The 15,560-nt window shown below is 41.9% G+C and overlaps 2 non-coding genes across 2 annotated transcripts; one reads left to right on the plus strand and one right to left on the minus strand.

Annotated features, from left to right (window-relative positions):
* Positions 1-1,038: 1,038 nt before the first annotated feature.
* On the minus strand, positions 1,039-1,110 carry trnap-agg (transfer RNA proline (anticodon AGG)). Its single transcript has one exon. It is a non-coding gene; the product is annotated as a tRNA-Pro (tRNA).
* Positions 1,111-8,318: 7,208 nt separating this feature from the next.
* Positions 8,319-8,390, plus strand: trnac-gca (transfer RNA cysteine (anticodon GCA)). Its single transcript has one exon. It is a non-coding gene; the product is annotated as a tRNA-Cys (tRNA).
* Positions 8,391-15,560: the final 7,170 nt, after the last annotated feature.

Raw genomic sequence — 15,560 nt, forward strand, 5'->3', positions numbered from 1 at the left:
ATTAAGCCCTGAGTGTTGCTTGTGTGCATGCATCATACTAATTGTACTGGACAATGTATGCATCCATGCATAAGTTTAAAGGGAGTAGAATCCTGGAGGTTGAGTTAAAAAGAACCAGCCCCAACACCTTTTAAAAATAATCCTGTCATGTGTAACATTTAGTGTGTGTGGGCTTGGAATTTTAGCATGTCTGTGTACATATTAATGATTGCGTTATGAGACATACAGTGTTGCTTGTGAGCATGCATCGAACTTATTGTTTCTAGCTATATATGCATCCATGCATGAGTTTACGAGGGTAGAAACGTGACAGGTAGGAAAAACTCATGCTATCCCAAAATTACCTACATCCAACTTTAAATATTATCCTGTCATGTGTAACATGTAGCGTGTGTTGCCTTGACACTTTTGCATGTCTCTGTAAATAGGAATAAATGCTCGATGAGACAAAAAAGTGTTTCTTGTGAGCAGGGATCAAACTAATTGTTTTTCACTNTTGTTTCTGGCTATATATGCTTCCATGCATAAATTTTAAGGGGGTAGAAACGTGACAGTTAGAAAAAACAGATCCTGCCCCAAAATTACCCCAACCCCCTTTAAATATTATACTCAACTCAACTTAACTCAACTTTTTTGTATATAGAGCTTTTCACAATTTTATTAAACACTTTACATTTGATGGAGGTTCAGACGAGGCAGTATAGATCGGTGATAGCTCAGCATGCGTCCCTCGTGGGGAATTAGCTCAAATGGTAGAGCGCTTGCGCAAGCAAGAAGTGGCGGGATTGATGCCCGCATTCTCCAGTGACATGTCTTGTTCTTAGCCTCCGACAGGTAGCTTCACAAGCAGACAAGGGCTTCCGTTTATGGAACTGGAAAAAAGGCTTTAAGGTGAATTGGCAAGTGCACAAAACAGAGAAACCATGAACGTGACACCCTTTTTCAAACTTCAAAACAAGATGGTGCAAGATCTTGATGACACAATGAACATGGACAGAGTGCACCCGAAACGGCAAAGAGCTACATTATCAGAGAGTTGGGCTCGTCCGGGATTTGAACCCAGGACCTCTCGCACCCTAAGCGAGAATCATGCCCCTAGACCAACGAGCCTCGGTCTGCAGAAAAATCTGCAGCCTTGGGCTGCCGGGAAAAGACAAGGAGTTTGGGCTACAGATGAGACAATTATTCTTGTTTTGGACAAGTTCATCAACACAGTTGTGAATCCACAAACCGCTCACGCCCGGTAAAAGTTGGTATGCAGACATGTTTTAATTGAATCAAGCAACGCTTTTTTTTTCATGGGTTCCATGGTGTAATGGTTAGCACTCTGCACTTTGAATCCAGCGATCCGAGTCCAAATCTCGGTGGATTCTAATAATTGTCAGATAGTTGATTGCAGGCTGTAGGGGAAGGTAGGAGCACTTTTAATTCAATCATCTGTATAACCAGTTCACTGAAGTACACTACAAATAGGATGGACGTGAATTTTTTATGTTGTTTGCGCAAGACTTTGTGTTTCGAAGTTTTTCAAAGTACATTTGAATTAAGATCGCTAAAAAACAGACACCAAATCCAATGAGCCAACGGCTCCAGACCAAACTGCAGCCTTGGGCATTGGGAAAAGATAAGGAGGTCAAGGTCCTCATCAAACAATAAGTTTGGTTTTGGACAAGTTCATCAATACAGTTGCCAGACTGCTTACCCCTTGTACAAGCTGGGAGACAGAAACATCCCCTACACCGACAAGCCAAAAATACCAGGGCCTTTGAAGTTCGAGGCACTGCACAAACAAAAGACGGTAAGGGCATGTCTATGTAATTATGAATAAATGCTTTATGAGACGTTCACTGTTGCTTGTGTGCGTGCATCAAACTAAATGTTTCTGGCTAGATATGCATCCATGCATGAGTTTAAAAGGGTGTCTAGCCATAACTGACATAAAAAGAACAAAAAAACAGTCCTGTCCCAAAATTCCTCAACTTAATCATATCCTGTCATGTGTAATGTGGTCGTGTGCGTGTGTGTGTGTGTTCATGTTTGTATATCCCGGTGGGGACCTAAACCTGAATACACACCAACACATGGGGACTCGTGTCACCGTGGGGACCAAAATTGAGGTCCTCATGGGCACAAAAAGCTAATAAATTGTACAGAACAATATTTTTTACAAATCTAAAAATGCAAAAAGTGTTCTATGATCTTTAGGTGGGTTTAGGGATAGGGGTATAGAATATACAGTTTGTACAGTATAAAAACATTACGCCTATGGACTGTCCCCACGGGGATAGTCAACCAAAGCCGTGTGGTGTGTGTGTGTGTGTAGTGTGTGTGTGTGTGCTGTGCTGTGCGTGCTGTGTGTGCTGTGGGTCTGTGAAGGTGTATTAACATTCATGTAATTATGAATTAATGCTTCATGAGACATACACTTGTTGCTTGTCGTGCATGCATCAAGACTATTTGTTTCTGGCTATATATGAATGCATGCATAATTGTTTAAGGGGGTAGAAACGTGACAGTTAGGATAAAACAGAGTTCCTGCCCCAAAATTACCCCAACCCCTTTAAATATTATCACTCTCATACTCAACTTTTTTTATATATGCAGCTTTTACAATTTTCTTTGTTGCAAAGCAGCTGTACATGAAAACATGTTAACTATAACCAATACATTAAATCATACAGCACTGACAACACATTAACTAGTAGATTTCGAACCCCTAGACCAATGAGCCTCAGTCTGCAGGAAATCATGCAGCTTGGGCCCGGGCAAAGACAAGAGGTTGGGCTACTGATGAGACAATTATTCTTGTTTCTGGAAAGTTCATCAAAACATTGCAACCACAAAACCGCTCACGCCCAGTAAAGTTTGGTATGCAGGACTGTTTAATTTGAATCAAGCAACCTTTCTTTTCATGGGTTCTGCTGGTGTAATGGTTAGCACTCTGGCGCTTTGAATCCAGCGATCCGAGTCCAAATCTCGGTGGACTCTTCTGTCTAATGATTGTCAAATGAGTTGATTGCAGAGCTGTAGGCGTTCGAAGAGTAAGGTTAGCACTTTGAATCTCAATCATCTGTATAACCAGTACTGAATTGAAACCACTACAACTAGGATGGACGTGCTTTTATGATGTTTGGGCAAGATTTTGTGCTCAAAGTTTTTCAAAGACATTTGAATTAAGATCGCTAAAAAACACGACCCTAGAATCCAACGAGCCAAGGCTCCAGACCAAACTGCAGTCTTGGGCATTGGGAAAGAAAGGAGGTCAGGGTCATCATCAAACAATAAGTTTGGTTTTGGACAAGTTCATCAATAACAGTTGCCAACAGACTGCTTACCCTTGTACAATCTGGATTCAGAAACATACCCCTACACTGACAAGCCAAAAATACCAGGGCTTTAAGTTTGAGGCACTGCACAAAGAAAAGACGGTAAAGGCAATGTGTCTATGTAATTATGAATAAATGCTTTATGAGACGTTCACTGTTGCTTGTGTGCGTGCATCAAACTAAATGTTTCTGGCTAGATATGCATCCATGGCATTGGAGTTTAAAAGGGGTAGAAACGTGGCAGTTAAAGTAAAACAGATCCTGCACCCAAAATTACCCCATCCCCCTTTAAATAGTATTCCTGTCATGTGTAACATGATGTGTGCTGTGTTGTGTGTGTGGCCTTGAAATTTTAACATGATCTATGTAGATTATGAATAAATGCTTCATGAGACATACACTTTTGCTTTGTGCGATCCATCAAGCTATATTGTTTCTAGGCTATATATGCATCCATGCATAATTTTTAAGGGGGTATAAACGTGACAGTTAGAAAAACAGGTTCCTGCCCCAAAATTACCCCAACCCCCTTTAAATATTATCCTCAACTCAACTATCTAACTCAACTTTTATTTATATTGCACTTTTCACAATTTTCTTTGTTACAAAGCAGCTGTACATGAAAACATGTTAACTATAAGCAATACGTTAAAAATCATACACTCACTGACAGAGCACACTAACTAAAGTGAGATTCGAACCCCTAGACCAACGAGCCTCAGCGTCTGCAGGAAATTGCAGACTTGGGCACTGCCGGGCAAAAGACAAGAGAGTTGGGCTACTGATGAGACAAGTAATTCTTGTTTCGGAACAAGTTCATCAACACAGTTGCCAACTCCAAAAACCGCTCACCGCCCTAGTACACAAGTTGTGTAGCAGAATGTTTATTTAATCAAGCAACATTTCTTTTCGCATGGGTTCCGTGGTGTAATGGTTAGCACTCTGTGCTTTGAATCCAGCGATCCGAGTCCAAATCTCGGTGGATTCTAATGATTGTCAAATAGTTGATTGCAGGCTGTAGGGGAAGGTAGGAGCACTTTGAATCTCAATCATCTGTATAACCAGTTCACTGAAGTGCACTACAAATAGGATGGACGTGCTTTTTTATGTATGTTTGCGCAAGATTTTGTGTTTCAAAGTTTTTCAAAGTACATTTGAATTAAGATCGCTAAAAAACAGACACCAAATCCAACGAGCCAACGGCTCCAGACCAAACTGCAGCCTTGGGCATTGGGAAAAGATAAGGAGGTCAGGGTCCTCATCAAACAATAAGTTTGGTTTTGGACAAGTTCATCAATACAGTTGCCAGACTGCTTACCCCTTGTACAAGCTGGGATACAGAAACATACCCCTACACAGACAAGCCAAAAATACCAGGGCCTTTGAAGTTTGAGGCACTGCACAAACAAAAGACGGTAAGGGCATGTTCTATGTAATTATGAATAAATGCTTTATGAGACGTTCACTGTTGCTTGTGTGCGTGCATCAAACTAAATGTTTCTGGCTAGATATGCATCCATGCATGAAGTTTAAAAGGGGGTAGAAACGTGACAGTTAAGGTAAAACAGATCCTGCCCCAAAATTACCCCACATCCCCCTTTAAATAGTTTCCTGTCCATTTGTAACATGATGTGTGGGTGCGTGTGTGTGTGTGTTCATGTTTGTATATCCCGGTGGGGACCTAAACCTGAATGCACACCAACACATGGGGACTCGTGTCACCGTGGGGACCAAAATTGAGGTCCTCATGGCACAAAAAAGCTAATAAATTGTACAGAACAATATTTTTTACAAATCTAAAAATGCAAAAAGTGTTCTATGATCTTTAGGTTTAGGGATAGGGTTAGGGATAGGGGATAGAATATACAGTTTGTACAGTATAAAAACATTACGCCTATGGACTGTCCCCACGGGGATAGTCAACCAAAGCTGTGTGTGTGTGTGTGTGCGTGTGTGTGTGTGTGTGCTTCATGTTTGTATATCCCGGTGGGGACTAAACCTGAATACACACCAACACATGGGGACTCGTGTCACGTGGGGACCAAAATTGAGGTCCTCATGGGCAAAAAGCTATAAATTGTACAGAACAATATTTTTTACAAATCTAAAAATGCAAAAAGTGTTCTATGATCTTTAGGTTTAGGGATAGGGTTAGGGATAGATAGAATATACAGTTTGTACAGTATAAAAACATTACGCCTATGGACTGTCCCCACGGGGATAGTCAACCAAAGCCTGCGTGCGTGTGTTCGTGTGTGTGTGTGTGTGTGCGTGCGTGCGTGCGTGCGTGCGTGCGTGCGTGGTGGTGCGTGCCGTGCGTGCGTGCGTGCTTGCGTGCGTGTGTGTGTGTGGCCTTGAAATTTTAACATGTCTATGTAATTATGAATTAATACTTCATGAGACATACACTTTTGCTTATGTGCGTCCATCAAGCTATTTGTTTCTAGCTATATATGCTTCCATGCATAATTTTTAAGGGGGTAGAAACGTGACAGTTAGAAAAAAACAGATCCTGCCCCAAAATTACCCCAACCCCCTTTAAATATTACACTCAACTCAACTTATCTCAACTTTTTTGTATATAGAGCTTTTCACAATTTTCTTTGTTGCAAAGCAGCTGTACATGAAAACATGTTAACTATAACCAATACGTTAAAAGACATACACTCACTGACAGACACACTAACTAAGTGAGATTCGAACCCCTAGACCAACGAGCCTCAAGCTTCAGGCAAATCTGCAGCCTTGGGCACTGGGCAAAGACAACGAGGTCGGGCTACTGATGAGACAATAATTCTTGTTTCGGAAAAGTTCATCAACACAGTTGCCAAACTACAAACCGCTCACCCCCTGTACACGTTTGTGTACAGATATGTGCTATTTGAATCAAGCAACATTCTTTTCGCATGGGTTCCGTGGTGTAATGGTTAGCACTCTGTGATTTGAATCCAGCGATCCGAGTCCAAATCTCGGTGGATTCTAATGATTGTCAATTAGTTGATTGCAGGCTGTAGGGGAAGGTAGGAGCACTTTGAATTTAATCATCTGTATAACCAGTTCACTGAAGTACACTACAAATAGGATGGACGTGCTTTTTTATGTTGTTTGCGCAAGATTTTGTGTTTCAAAGTTTTTCAAAGTACATTTGAATTAAGATCGCTAAAAAACAGACACCAAATCCAACGAGCCAACGGCTCCAGACCAAACTGCAGCCTTGGGCATTGGGAAAAGATAAGGAGGTCAGGGTCCTCATCAAACAATAAGTTTGGTTTTGGACAAGTTCATCAATACAGTTGCCAGACTGCTTACCCCTTGTACAAGCTGGGATACAGAAACATACCCCTACACAGACAAGCCAAAAATACCAGGGCCTTTGAAGTTTGAGGCACTGCACAAACAAAAGACGGTAAGGGCATGTCTATGTAATTATGAATAAATGCTTTATGAGACGTTCACTGTTGCTTGTGTGCGTGCATCAAACTAAATGTTTCTGGCTAGATATGCATCCATGCATGAGTTTAAAAGGGGTAGAAACGTGACAGTTAGGTAAAACAGATCCTGCCCCAAAATTACCCCAACCCCCTTTAAATAGTATCCTGTCATTTGTAACATGTAGTGTGTGTGTGTGTGTGTGTGTGTGTGTGTGTGTGTGTGTGTGTGTGTGTGTGTGTGTGTGTGGCCTTGAAATTTTAACATGTCTATGTAATTGTGAATTAATGCTTCATGAGACATGCACTTTTGCTCATGTGCGTGCATCAAGCTATTTGTTTCTGGCTATATATGCTTGCATGCATAAATTTTGAGGGGGTAGAAACGTGACAGTTAGGAAAAACAGATCCTGCCCCAAAATTACCCCAACCCCCTTTAAATATTATACTCAACTCAACTTAACTCAACTCTTTTGTATATAGAGCTTTTCACAATTTTCTTTGTTGCAAAGCAGCTGTACATGAAAACATGTTAACTATAACCAATACATTAAAAATCATACACGCACTGACAGACACACTAACTAAGTGAGATTCGAACCCCTAGACCAACGAGCCTCAAGCTTCAGGCAAATCTGCAGCCTTGGGCACCGGGGAAAGACAACGAGGTCGGGCTACTGATGAGACAATAATTCTTGTTTAGGAAAAGTTAATCAACACAGTTGCCAAACCGCAAACCGCTCACCCCCTGTACAAGTTTGTGTACAGATATGTGCTATTTGAATCAAGCAACAGTCTTTTCGCTTGGGTTCCGTGGTGTAATGGTTAGCACTCTGGGCCTTGAATCCAGCGATCCAGAAATCTCGGTGGAACCTCTTCGTGGGTCCTGACGTTTGTCAAATGGTTCATTCCAAGCTGTAGGGGAATGCAGGAGTCAGCAATACGAAGAAACCTGCGGGTTCGAATGTATAATGGTTAGCACTTTGAATTCAATCATCTGTAGAACAAGTGATTTGAAAAACCCTACAACTGGAAGGACGTGCTTATGTTGTTTGCGCAAGATTTTGTGCATCAAAGTTTTTCAAAGAACATTTGAATTAAGATCGCTGAAAAACACACCCCTAGACCAACGAGCCAATGGCTCCAGACCAAACTGCAGTCTTGGGCATTGGGCAAAGACAAGGAGGTCAGGGTGTCATCATCACACAATAAGTTTGGTTTTGGTCAAGTTCATCAATAAAGTTGCCAAACCACAGACTGCTTTACCCCTTGTACAAGCTGGTATTCAGAAACATACCCCTACACCAACAAGCCAAAAATACCCGGGGACTTTTAAGTGTGAGGCCATGCACAAAGAAAAGACGGTAAGGGCACTAAGTGCACAACAAGTTTTGTTTCATCAAGATATAATCTAACCACATACTGATGACCTCTTATACAAATTGTTAGACAGCAAACAGTAGCACTTTACAGCATTCTGAGGACGTTTGTTCTATTTGCATGTTTCTGCGTATTGGAACATTAAACAGTTGTATTCCATGGTGGTTTAAGCGCTTCTCGATGAGGGGGTATAGCTCAGTGGTAGAGCACTTCACTGCAGATCAAGAGGTCCCCGGTCCAAATCCGGGTGACCCCTTTCGGGTAAACCTTTGAATTAGATGTTACTGTTAAAACTAGCAGCCGTGATCAACGGGAAACTAAAAAAACATGTACGCTGTGATGTGTTTGAATATTGAACATTTACATTTGATGGAGGTTCAGACGATGGTAGAGCGCTCGCTTAGCATGCGAGAGGTAGCGGGATCGATGCCCGCATTCTCCAGTGATGTGTCTTGTTCTTAGCCTCCGATAGGTAGCTTCACAAGCAGACAAGGGCTTCCGTTATGAAACTGGAAAAAAGGCTTTAAGGTGAATTGTCAAGTGCACAAAACAGAGAAACCATGAACGTGACACCCTTTTCCAAACCTCAAAACAAGATGGTGCAATGTTTTGATGACACAACGAACATTGACAGAATGCACCCGAAACGGCAAAGAGCTACATTATCAGAGAGTTGGGCTCGTCCAGGACCTCTCGCACCCGAAGCGAGAATCATGCCCCTAGACCAACGAGCCTCGGTCTGCAGGAAAATCTGCAGCCTTGGGCTGCCGGGAAAAGACAAGGTGTTTGAGCTACAGATGAAACAGTTATTCTTGTTTTGGACAAGTTCATCAACACAGTTGTGAATCCACAAACAACTCACGCCCGGTAAAAGTTCGTATGCAGATATGTTTTAATTAAATCAAGCAACGCTTTTTTTCATAGGTTCCATGGTGTAATGGTTAGCACTCTGCGCTTTGAATCCAGCGATCCGAATCCAAATCTCGATGGATTCTAATGATTGTGAAAAAGTTGATTGCAGGCCGTAGGGGAAGGTAGGAGCACTTTGAATTCAATCATCTGAATAATCAGTTCACTGAAGTACACTACAAATAGGACGGACGTGCTTTTTTATGTTGTTTGCGCAAGATTTTGTGTTTCAAAGTTTTTCAAAGTACATTTGAATTAAGATCGCTAAAAAACAGACACCAAATCCAACGAGCCAACGGCTCCAGACCAAACTGCAGCCTTGGGCATTGGGAAAAGATAAGGAGGTCAGGGTCCTCATCAAACAATAAGTTTGGTTTTGGACAAGTTCATCAATACAGTTGCCAGACTGCTTACCCCTTGTACAAGCTGGGATACAGAAACATACCCCTACACCTAACTGTCACGTTTCTACCCCTTTTAAACTCATGCATGGATGCATATCTAGCCAGAAACATTTAGTTTGATGCACGCACACAAGCAACAGTGAACGTCTCATAAAGCATTTATTCATAATTACATAGACATGCCCTTACCGTCTTTTGTTTGTGCAGTGCCTCAAACTTCAAAGGCCCTGGTATTTTTGGCTTGTCTGTGTAGGGGTATGTTTCTGTATCCCAGCTTGTACAAGGGGTAAGCAGTCTGGCAACTGTATTGATGAACTTGTCCAAAACCAAACTTATTGTTTGATGAGGACCTGACCTCCTTATCTTTTCCCAATGCCCAAGGCTGCAGTTTGGTCTGGAGCCGTTGGCTCGTTGGATTGGTGTCTGTTTTTTAGCGATCTTAATTCAAATGTACTTTGAAAAACTTTGAAACACAAAATCTTGCGCAAACAACATAAAAAAGCACGTCCATCCTATTTGTAGTGTACTTCAGTGAACTGGTTATACAGATGATTAATTCAAAGTGCTCCTACCTTCCCCTACAGCCTGCAATCAACTATTGACAATCATTAGAATCCACCGAGATTTGGACTCGGATCGCTGGATTCAAATCGCAGAGTGCTAACCATTACACCACGGAACCCATGCGAAAAGAATAGCGTTGCTTGATTCAAATTAGCAAACATAGTCTGTACATCAAACTGTACAGCGGGGTGAGCGGTTTGTGTTTGGCAACTGTGTTGATTGAACTTTTCCGAAACAAGAATTATTGTCTCATCAGTAGCCCGACCTCGTTGTCTTTCCCGTGCCCAAGGCTGCAGATTTGCCTGAAGCTTGAGGCTCGTTGGTGCTAGAGTGTCACGTGTTCATACCCCAACTTTAAAATGTATGCACGTTGGACACGCATATATAAAGCCAGAAACAAATAGCTTGATGCACGCACATAAGCAAAAGTGTATGTCTCATGAAGCATTAATTCATAATTACATAGACATTTAAAATTCAAGGCCACTCACCACACACACACACACACACACACTACATGTTACAAATGACAGGATACTATTTAAAGGGGGTTGGGGTAATTTTGGGCAGGATCTGTTTTCTAACTGTCAGTTTCTACCCCTTTTTAAACTCATGCATGGATGCATATCTAGCCAGAAACATTTAGTTTGATGCACGCACACAAGCAACAGTGAACGTCTCATAAAGCATTTATTCATATTACATAGACACTGCCCTTACCGTCTTTTTTTGTGCATGGCCTCAACTTAAAAGCCCCTGGTATTTTTGCTTGTCTGTGTAGGGGTATGTTTCTGATACCAGCTTGTACAAGGGGTAAGCAGTCTGGCAACTGTATTGATGAACTTGCAAAAAAACCAAACTTATTTGTTGATGATGACACCCTGACTCCTTTCTTTCCCAATCCCAAGCTGCAGTTTGGTCTGGAGCCTTGCTCGTTGGTCTTGGGTGTGTTTTTAGCGATCTTAATTCAAATGTACTTTGAAAAACTTTGACACAAAATCTTGACAACAAAAAAAGCACGTCCTCCATTTGTAGTGTACTTTAATCACTGGTTATACAGATGATTGAATTCAAAGTGCTCCTACCTTCCCCTACAGCCTGCAATCAACTATTTGACATCATTGAATCCACCGAGATTTGGACTCGGATCACTGATTCAAAGCGCAGAGTGCTAACATTACACCATGGAACCATGAAAAAAAGCGTTGCTTGATTCAATTAAAACATGTCTGCATCCAACTTTTACCGGGCGTGAGCGGTTGTGGATTCGCGTTGATGAACTTGTCCAAAACAAGAATAATGTCTCATCTGTAGCCCAAACTCCTTGTCTTCCGGCACAACTCAATTCGCATCGTTGCACAATCTCGCTTAGCGATCCCTCAAATCCGGACGACCAACTCTCTGATAATGTAGCTCTGCCGTTTCGGTGCATTGTTCATTCTGTTCACATTTCTCGATTGCTGACTCTGCATCCCCTACAGCTTGAATCAACCATTTGACAAACGTCAGACCCACGAAGATTCCACCGAGATTACTGGATCGCTGATTCAAGGCCCAGAGTGCTAACCATTACACCACGGAACCCAAGCGAAAAGACTGTTGCTTGATTCAAATAGCACATATCTGTACAAAACTTGTACAGGGGGTGAGCGGTTTGGGTTTGGCAACTGTGTTGATTAACTTTTCCAAACAAGAATTATTGTCTCATCAGTAGCCCGACCTCGTTGTCTTTCCCCGGTGCCCAAGGCTGCAGATTTGCCTGAAGCTTGAGGCTCGTTGGTCTAGGGGTTCGAACTCACTTAGTTAGTGTGTCTGTCAGTGCGTGTATGTTTTATAATGTATTGGTTATAGTTACATGTTTTCATGTACAGCTGCTTTGCAACAAAGAAAATTGTGAAAAGCTCTATATACAAAAAGTTGAGTTAAGTTGAGTTGAGTATAATATTTAAAGGGGGTTGGGGTAATTTTGGGGCAGGATCTGTTTTTTCTAACTGTCACGTTTCTACCCCCTTAAAACATGCAAGCATTATAGCCAGAAACAAATAGCATGCATTCGCATGAGCTGTGCTCATGAAGCATAATTACATAGACATGTTAAAATTTCAAGGCCACACAAACTATGTTACAAATGACAGGTATTTTAAAGGGGGGAATTTTGGGACAGGATCTGTTTTACCTAACTCACATCATGCATGGATGCATATCTAGCCAAATTAGTTGATGCACGCACACAAGCGTGAACGTCTCATAAAGCATTTATTCATAATTACATAGACATGCCCTTACCGTCTTTTGTTTGTGCAGTGCCTCAAACTTCAAAGGCCCTGGTATTTTTGGCTTGTCGTGTAGGGGTATGTTTCTGTATCCCAGCTTGTACAAGGGGTAAGCAGTCTGGCAACTGTATTGATGAACTTGTCCAAAACCAAACTTATTGTTTGATGAGGACCCTGACCTCCTTATCTTTTCCCAATGCCCAAGGCTGCAGTTTGGTCTGGAGCCGTTGGCTCGTTGGATTGGTGTCTGTTTTTAGCGATCTTAATTCAAATGTACTTTGAAAAACTTTGAAACACAAAATCTTGCGCAAACACATAAAAAAGCACGTCCTCCTATTTGTAGTGTACTTCAGTGAACTGGTTATACAGATGATTGAATTCAAAGTGCTCCTACCTTCCCCTACAGCCTGCAATCAACTATTTGACAATCATTGAATCCACCGAGATTTGGACTCGGATCGCTGGATTCAAAGCGCAGAGTGCTAACATTACACCATGGAACCATGAAAAAAAAGCGTTGCTTGATTAAATTAAAACATGTCTGCATACCAACTTTTACGGGCGTGAGCGGTTTTGTGGATTCGCAATGTGTTGATGAACTTGTCCAAAACAAGAATAACTGTCTCATCTGTAGCCCAAACTCCTTGTCTTTTCCCGGCAGTCCCAAGTCTGCATATTTCCTGCAGACCTGAGGCTCGTTGGTCTAGGGGCATTTCTACCTTTAAAATTCGCATGGATGCAATATACCCACGAGAACCAATTAGCTTTGATGCATGCACACATAGCAACAGTGTAGTGTCTCATGAAGCATTTATTGCATAATTACATAGACATGCTAAAATTCAAGCGCTCACACACACACACACACACACACTATTTGTTACACATGACAGGATAATATTTAAAGGGGGATTGGGAGTAATTCTGGCGCTAGGATCTGATTAATTACCTTAACCGTCAGCGTTTACTACCCCCTTCTAGAAGCTTATGCATGGAATGCATAATCCTAGCCAGAAACATTTAGTGAATGCACGCACACAAGCAACAGTGACGTCTGCATAAAGCATTTATTCATAATTACATAGACACATTGCCCTTACCGTCTTTTTTTGTGCAGTGCCTCAAACTTAAAGGCCCTGGTATTTTTGGCTTGTCGTGTAGGGGTATGTTTCTGTATCCCAGCTTGTACAAGGGGTAAGCAGTCTGGCAACTGTATTGATGAACTTGTCCAAAACCAAACTTATTGTTTGATGAGGACCCTGACCTCCTTATCTTTTCCCAATGCCCAAGGCTGCAGTTTGGTCTGGAGCCGTTGGCTCGTTGGATTTGGTGTCTGTTTTTTAGCGATCTTAATTCAAATGTACTTTGAAAAACTTTGAAACACAAAATCTTGCGCAAACACATAAAAAAGCACGTCCATCCTATTTGTAGTGACTTCAGTGAACTGGTTATACAGATGATTGAGTTCAAAGTGCTCCTACCTTCCCCTACAGCCTGCAATCAACTATTTGACAATCATTAGAATCCACCGAGATTTGGACTCGGATCGCTGGATTCAAAGCGCAGAGTGCTAACCATTACACCATGAACATAAAAAGCTTGCTTGATTAAATTAAAACATGTCTGCATACCAACTTTTACGGGCGTGAGCGGTTTTTGGATTCGCAATGTGTTGATGAACTTGTCCAAAACAAGAATAACTGTCTCATCTGTAGCCCAAACTCCTTGTTTGATCTGCCAGTGGTCACCAACCGCTCCTGAAGATCGACCCCTGAAGATTTCAGCTCTAACCCCAATCAAACACACCTGAACTATCTAATCAAGTGTTCAGTTTGCTTGATAATTAAACAGGTGTGCTGAACAGGTGGAGCTGCAGTCTGCAGGACGGTCGTCTCCAGGAACAGGTTGGTGACCACTGCCTACAGCTTGAATAACCATTTGACAAACGTCAGGACCCAGAAGAGTTCACCGAGATTTCTGATCGCTGGATTAAGCCAGAGTGCTAACCATTACACCACGGAACCCAAGCGAAAGACTGTGCTTGATTCAAATAGCACATATCTGTACACAAACTTGTACAGGGGTGAGCGGTTTGGGTTGCAACTGTGTTGTTAACTTTTAAACAAGAATTTTGTCTCATCGTAGCCCGACCTCGTTGTCTTTCCCGGTGCCAAAGGCGCAGATTTGCCTGAGCATTGAGGCTCGTTGGTCTAGTGGGTCACGTTTCTACCCCCTTTAAAATTTATGCATGCAAGCATATATAGCCAGAAACAAATAGCTTGATGCACGCACATGAGCAAAAGTGTATGTCTCATGAAGCATTAATTCAAATTACATAGACATGTTAAAATTTCAAGGCCACACACACACACACACACACACACACACACACACCATACATGTTACAAATGACAGGATACTATTTAAAGGGGGTTGGGGTAATTTTGGGGCAGGATCTGTTTTACCTAACTGTCACGTTTCTACCCCTTTTAAACTCATGCATGGATGCATATCTAGCCAGAAACATTTAGTTTGATGCACGCACACAAGCAACAGTGAACGTCTCATAAAGCATTTATTCATAATTACATAGACATGCCCTTACCGTCTTTTGTTTGTGCAGTGCCTCAAACTTCAAAGGCCCTGGTATTTTTGGCTTGTCTGTGTAGGGGTATGTTTCTGTATCCCAGCTTGTACAAGGGGTAAGCAGTCTGGCAACTGTATTGATGAACTTGTCCAAAACCAAACTTATTGTTTGATGAGGACCTTGACCTCCTTATCTTTTCCCAATGCCCAAGGCTGCAGTTTGGTCTGGAGCCGTTGGCTCGTTGGATTCGGTGTCTGTTTTTAAGCGATCTTAATTCAAATGTACTTTGAAAAACTTTGAAACACAAAATCTTGCGCAAACAACGTAAAAAAGCACGTCCGTCCTATTTGTAGTGTACTTCAGTGAACTGGTTATACAGATGATTGAATTCAAAGTGCTCCTACCTTCCCCTACAGCCTGCAATCAACTATTTGACTATCATTCGAATCCACCGAGATTTGGACTCGGATCGCTGGATTCAAAGCGCAGAGTGCTAACATTACACCATGGAACCTATGAAAAAAAAGCGTTGCTTGATTCAATTAAAACATGTCTGCATGCCAACTTTTACCGGGCGTGAGCGGTTTGTGGATTCGCAACTGTGTTGATGAACTTGTCCAAAACAAGAATAACTGTCTCATCTGTAGCCCAAACTCCTTGTCTTTTCCCGGCAGTCCAAGGCTCGTTGG

Source organism: Triplophysa rosa, linkage group LG6 (assembly GCF_024868665.1).
Source record: "Triplophysa rosa linkage group LG6, Trosa_1v2, whole genome shotgun sequence".
NCBI classification, from domain to species: Eukaryota; Metazoa; Chordata; class Actinopteri; order Cypriniformes; family Nemacheilidae; genus Triplophysa; species Triplophysa rosa.